The sequence below is a fragment of the Agelaius tricolor genome, unplaced genomic scaffold (genome assembly GCF_023055355.1).
Source record: "Agelaius tricolor isolate 1412-34295 unplaced genomic scaffold, bAgeTri1.0.p SCAF_39, whole genome shotgun sequence".
NCBI classification, from domain to species: Eukaryota; Metazoa; Chordata; class Aves; order Passeriformes; family Icteridae; genus Agelaius; species Agelaius tricolor.
In genome coordinates, this window is record NW_027269299.1 from 5,299,106 (window position 1) to 5,305,000 (window position 5,895).

General features: G+C 60.7%; 1 non-coding gene and 1 pseudogene across 1 annotated transcript; both read left to right on the forward strand.

Moving 5' to 3' along the window:
- The first annotated feature begins 256 nt into the window (after positions 1-256).
- On the forward strand, positions 257-409 carry LOC139603597 (5.8S ribosomal RNA). Its single transcript, XR_011683753.1, has one exon. It is a non-coding gene; the product is annotated as a 5.8S ribosomal RNA (ribosomal RNA).
- Positions 410-1,334: 925 nt separating this feature from the next.
- LOC139603553 (28S ribosomal RNA) overlaps positions 1,335-5,895 on the forward strand; it is an 8,308-nt pseudogene continuing 3,747 nt past the window's right edge.

A 5,895-nucleotide genomic window follows, 5' to 3' on the forward strand; every position in this document is an offset into this window, starting at 1 on the left:
CCCGGGTGCCTGGTCCGCCTCCGAAGGACGGCATTTGTGAGGTCGGCGTCACCCCTCGTGGGGGAGGCGGTCAGGAGCGCGGGCTCCCCCACGTCTTGGCCGGCCTTCGGAGTGTGGGTTGCTCCAGTTGGTTTTTATTCCCCCTTCTGTTTCTGTGTGCTCGTATGGTCAAAGCCAGGCGTGCACCCCTGCGTCCTCGGCCCCAGAGTAACAAAAAAAGGGGCCGCTTGGCGTGAGCAGTGCCCGAAAGCCAGACAAATCTTAGCGGTAGATCACTCGGCTCGTGTGTTGATGAAGAATGCAGCTAGCTGTGAGAATTAATGTGAATTGCAGGACACATTGACCATTGACCATTCGAAGGCACGTGCAGCCCCGGATTCCTCCCGGGGCTACGCCTGTCTGAGGATCGCTTGATGATCAATAACCATCCGGGGGCCACGCTAGTGGCACGGCTGGGGTCGCCTCTCTGGCCTGTTGCCCGCAGCGGGTGGTGGTGGCGGTGGCAGCAGCAGCGTCCCACTGGTGCCCGAGGGAAGGCAGTCAGGGGTTCGGCGAGGGAAGCGTTTCCCTAGGAGGCCTCGATCCCTTCACTGCGGCCCGGCGGGCATCGTCATTGTTGCAGTTGTCATCGTCGCAGTCATTGTCGTTGCCGTGCAGGGCCTTCGTCCCCCTAAATGCAGACTCGGGGAGCACTCCGTTGCTCCCCGCCCCCAGAGCAAGCCGCTGGGGTGGAGCTCGTCCTCGCCGGGACCATGCTGTGGATGCGGTGGCACGGCAGCCTGGGGAGAGCGAGAGACGGTGTCGAAAGGCGCTGCCAAGGGCCGAGAGAGAAAGAGAGAGGAGGGCGAGAAGGAGAGGCAAGGCACGGCCTCGCCCCCAGTGTCCCTCTGCACCGGCGGCTGTCTGCGGGTGGGAACCGCGGCGGTACCGTACCATGCTTCCGAGCGTGTTCGCGTGGCGAGAGCGCCGGGGATGGTTGTTCCGACCCCGTCCTCCCTTCACCCGCCCCCTCCGCTTCTGTCACGGTCTCGGGACGCGCCGGGGGGCACCGTCGTTCCTCTCTCTCTCCCCGCTGATGCTGTCGTGCGCACCACCGCCCGGCCGGTCCTCCCGCGCGGGGCTGTCTCTGCCCCACTCCCTATTCAGTTCTCGTCTCCGGGATGGGGCTCTCCGTCTCCTCGTCGCTCGCTCATGCGCACGCTCACTCTCTCTCTCTCTGGCTCCTTCCGGGAGCGCGGAGAGGAGGGGGGGACTGGTGGCGTAGCGGGCGGGGGAGACACGGCTGCCATCGTCGCGCGCGCCCCCATGCGCAGCGTGGCCGAGCTTTGGGATTGCAAGCTCAGATCAGACGTGGTGACCCGCTGAATTTAAGCATATTAGTCAGCGGAGGAAAAGAAACTAACGAGGATTCCCTCAGTAACAGCGAGCGAAGAGGGAAGAACCCAGTGCCGAATCCCCACCCCGCGGTGGGGCGTGGGACATGTGGCGTACAGAAGCCCCCCCTCCCCTGCGGCGCTCTTAGGGGACCCAAGTCCTTGTGATCGAGGCCGCAGCCCGCGGATGGTGTGACGCCGGTAGTGGCCCCCCGGCACGCCAGGCCCGGGGCTTCTCGGAGTCGGGTTGCTTGGGAATGCAGCCCAAAGCGGGTGGTAAATTCCATCTAAGGCTAAATACCGGCATGAGACCGATAGCCAACAAGTACTGTAAGGGAAAGTTGAAAAGAACTTTGAAGAGAGAGGTCAAGAGGGCGTGAAACCGTTAAGAGGTAAACGGGCGGGGCCCGCGCAGTCCGCCTGGAGGAGTCAACTTGGTGAGTTGCAGTCGGCCGGCGCGGGCTCGGCGGATCCTTGCCTTCACCTCCCTTCCGTCCCCCGGGTGAACCCCGTGCGGGGGGAGAGCCGGGGGGGCGGGCCGGTGCAGGGACCACCACCCGACCGGCAGCCAGCCATGGCCGGGCACATTTCCTCTGCGGCGGTGCGCCACGACCAGCTCCGGGTCAGCTGGGAAGGCCTCCGGCGGGCAAGTGGCTGAGCGCCGTGCGAGCGGTGGCGGGTGTTACAGCCCCCGGGCAGCAGGTCTTGCTGAATCCCAGGGCCGCGGGAGAGGACCGCTGTAGCGCCCTCCTCCCCCCTGTCGGCGGCGCCGTGGTTGGGGGCGTCGCTTTTCCCCCGCCCTCCCCCTCCTGGGGGGGGGGGGGTGGGGGCGGCGTCCCCGCAGTGCGGCGTTTCATGCAGGGGTGCAGGGGCCGAGCCCACGGACCCCCGGCACCACTGTCAACCAGGGCGGACTGTCCTCAGTGCACCCCAACCGTGTGGCGCTGCTGGGCCGGGCTTGATGGGCCGTGCTCCGGTGCCCAGGGTCCGCGGCGATGTCAGCTACCCACCTGACCCGTCTTGAAACACGGACCAAGGAGTCTAGCGGGTGCGCGAGTCAAGGGCCGTCGTCGAAAGCCCACGGTGCAATGAAGGTGAGGGCCGCCGCGCCCCTGCTGAGGTGGGATCCCGGGGCGCGTGTCGCGCCTGGCAGCCCCGGGCGCACGACTGGCCCGTCTCGCCCGCCAACCCCTCGCGGGGCCGGGGAGGTGGAGCGTGAACATCTGTGCTAGGACCCGAAAGATGGTGAACTATGCCTGGGCAGGGCGAAGCCAGAGGAAAACTCTGTGTGGAGGTCCGTAGTGGTCCTGATGTGAAATCAGTCGTCCGACCCGGGTCTAGGGGCGAAAGCCTAATTGAACCATCTAGTAGCTGGTTCCCTCCGAAGTTTCCCTCAGGATAGCTGGCACTTGGCAATGGGCAGTTGTACCCGGTAAAGGGAATGATTAGAAGTCCTGTGGCCGAAACGATCTCAACCTATTCTCAAACTTTCAATGGGTAAGGGGGCCGGCTCGCTGGTGTGGAGCCGCGCCCTGGAATGCGAGTGCTCAGTGGGCCACTTTTGGTAAGCAGAACTGGTGCTGCGGGATGAACCGAACGCCGGGTTAAGGCGCCCGATGCCGACGCTCATCAGAGCCCAGAAAAGGTGTTGGTTGATCTAGACAGCAGGACGGTGGCCATGGAAGTTGGAATCCGCTAAGGAGTGTGTAACAACTCACCTGCCGAATCAACTAGCCCTTAAAATGGATGGCGCTGGAGCGTCAGGCCCTTACCCGGCCGTCGCCGGCAGTGCGATGCCTGTGGGGGCTAGTCTGTGATGAGTAGGAGGGCCACTGCAGTGCGCCTCGAAGCCGGGGGCATGGGCCCGGGTGGAGCCGCTGCAGGTGCAGATCTTGGTGGTTGTAGCAAATATTCAAACGAGAGCTTTGAAGGCCGAAGTGGAGCAGGGTTCCATGTGAACAGCAGTTGAACATGGGTCAGTCGGTCCTAAGCGATAGGCGAGTGCCGTTCCGAAAGAGTGGGCGATGGCCTCCATCGCCCTCAGCAAAGGGAGTGGGGTTCAGATCCCCGAATCCGGAGTGGCGGAGACGGGTGCCACGAGGTGCCCAGTGCGGTGATGCATCCGATCCTGGAGAAGCCGGCGGGAGCCCCGGGGAGAGTTCTCTTTTCTTTGTGAAGGGCTGGGCGCCCTGGAAAGGGTTCGCCCTGAGAGAGGGGCCCACGCCTTGGAAAGTGTCGCGGTTCCGGCAGCGTCCGGTGAGCTCTCGCTGGCCCGTGAAAATCTGGGGGAGAGGGTGTAAGACTCGCACTGGGCCGTACCCATATCCGCAGCAGGTCTCCAAGGTGAACAGCCTCTGGCATGTTGGAACAATGTAGGTAACGGAAGTTGGCAAGCCGGATCCGTAACGTTGGGATAAGGATTGGCTCTAAGGGCTGGGTCGGTCGGGCTGGGGCGCGAAGCGGGGCCGGGCGCGCCCTGTGGCAGGACGAGGCACCGCGCGCAGGTGAGTGCGCTCCACGTGGCCCGCCCGGGTGCCGGGGCATGCGCGGGTGCGTGCAGCGTCGACTCTGGACACGCGCCAGGCCCTTCCCTTGGATCGCCCCAGCTGCGGCGGCCATCGCCCGCCCTCCCCTCCACCTGCCCTCCGCCTTGCCGCGGCCGGCGCCCCAGCGGCGACCGCCACCATCGTCGTAGCACACCGCTGCCCCGTCGGTTCCTGCCGGCGGGGTCCCCGCGGCGTACGGCCGTGGCCAGCGTCAGCCAAGCAGTTCGCACAGGGGAGGGTCCCTGGAGGGGGTCTCCGGGCTGGCGCCCCGCCTCGGCCGGTGCCTAGCAGCCGGCTTAGAACTGGTGCGGACCAGGAGAATCCGACTGTTTAATTAAAACAAAGCATCGCGATGTGATTTCTGCCCAATGCTCTGAATGTCAAAGTGAAGAAATTCAATGAAGCGTGGGTAAACAGTGGGAGTAACTATGACTCTCTTACTACCTGAAATCTGGCCCCCTGGTTGGACAGGGGCGATGGGTTCGGAGGTGGGCTGACCACCCATTCCATTCCCGATGTTGAATCCGGTCATGACTCGGCTATTCCAAATCCAAATCCGTTTCTCGGAGGAGGAAACTGGGGGCAGCTGTTACACCTTACTAGGGTATCGGTGGGCACTCAGACCTCCTGAGATGATTTTGTAACATCTACAACCACCAAATTGACAGAAAATGAATTGGACTTGCTGGTGAATTTCTCTTTAGAACTATATAGGTCAGATCTGCAGGAGCATGTACAGGGGGTGGTTCATGTTTCTGTTAATGGGGTGGTGTTGAACGGGTTTCCTGAGGTGTTTGAACAGCCTACACCACAACTGAGTGAGGGGGATGACTTAAATCCTAGTCCCCCTAAGGACGATGATCAGAATGTACTTGAGAAGGGAGGCAGTGGGAAGGGGGAAGAGGGTACACCAGAGGCATTGCCTCCAGTGCCTGAGGTCTGCAGTGAACAAGCACCGGATGACATGGTGAAGGTGACTGTTCCTGACAAAAATCCACCATGTCCTTGCTGTGGTACCCAGGTCAACTCGATGTTGGCCCTAATTGAACACCTTAAGGGGTCTCACGGGAGGAAGAGGGTGTGCTTTCGGTGTGCCTAGTGTGGGAGGGAGGATTTTAACCATCACAGTACTGTTTGTCATTTTGCAAAGTGCAAGGGTCTGAAGGATGCGGGACCTCCAGTGGGAGAGTGGATATGTGAGGTATGCAGTAGAGATTTTATGACTAAAATTGGCCTAGGACAACACAAAAGATTGGTACATCCACTGGTTAGAAACCAGGAGAGGATTGATGCTTCCCAACCGAAAGAAACATCAAACTAAGGAGCCCACAAAAGATGCTGGACAAAGGAGGAGGAAGATCTACTTGTCAAGCTGCAGGTACAGTTCGAGAGTCACAAAAACATTAATAAGCTCATATCGGAACACTTAACAAGCAAAACAGCTAAGCAGATTGGTGATAAAAGAAGAATGCTGCTCAGGAAGACTGGAGTGGGTGGGGGAGCAGCTGGGAACTTGAAATCAGAACCTGGGTCAAGTCATCAATCCCAGGCAGGAACTGTGAACAATGGACTTGGGGGGAACCACCAGCCGGGAGGACCAGCTGCTGGGAAGGGAACAATAGGGACATCTGGACACCACTTTGATAGGGATAACGGTCTCCGGGAAACCATTGGCCAGCAGAGGGCAGGGCGACTGCAGGCTCGTTATCAGAAAAGGATCAAAGAACGTTTATCAGATGGGACAATTAACAACTTCCCCAGAGCATTTGAACAGTTATTAGAAGGCCAAAAGGTGCGACCACTGCTCAATCAGACAGCGCAGGACTGCTTTGGTTGCCTGGAATCAGTGAGCCAAATAAGAACAGCACTCTGGGGGGGAAAAGCAAAAGGAAACTCGGGAGGAGCAGCCAAGAAAACAGTTTCAGAAGTGGATGAAGGACAGAGCGATCAAAAGAGGTAACTACCTCCGCTTTCAG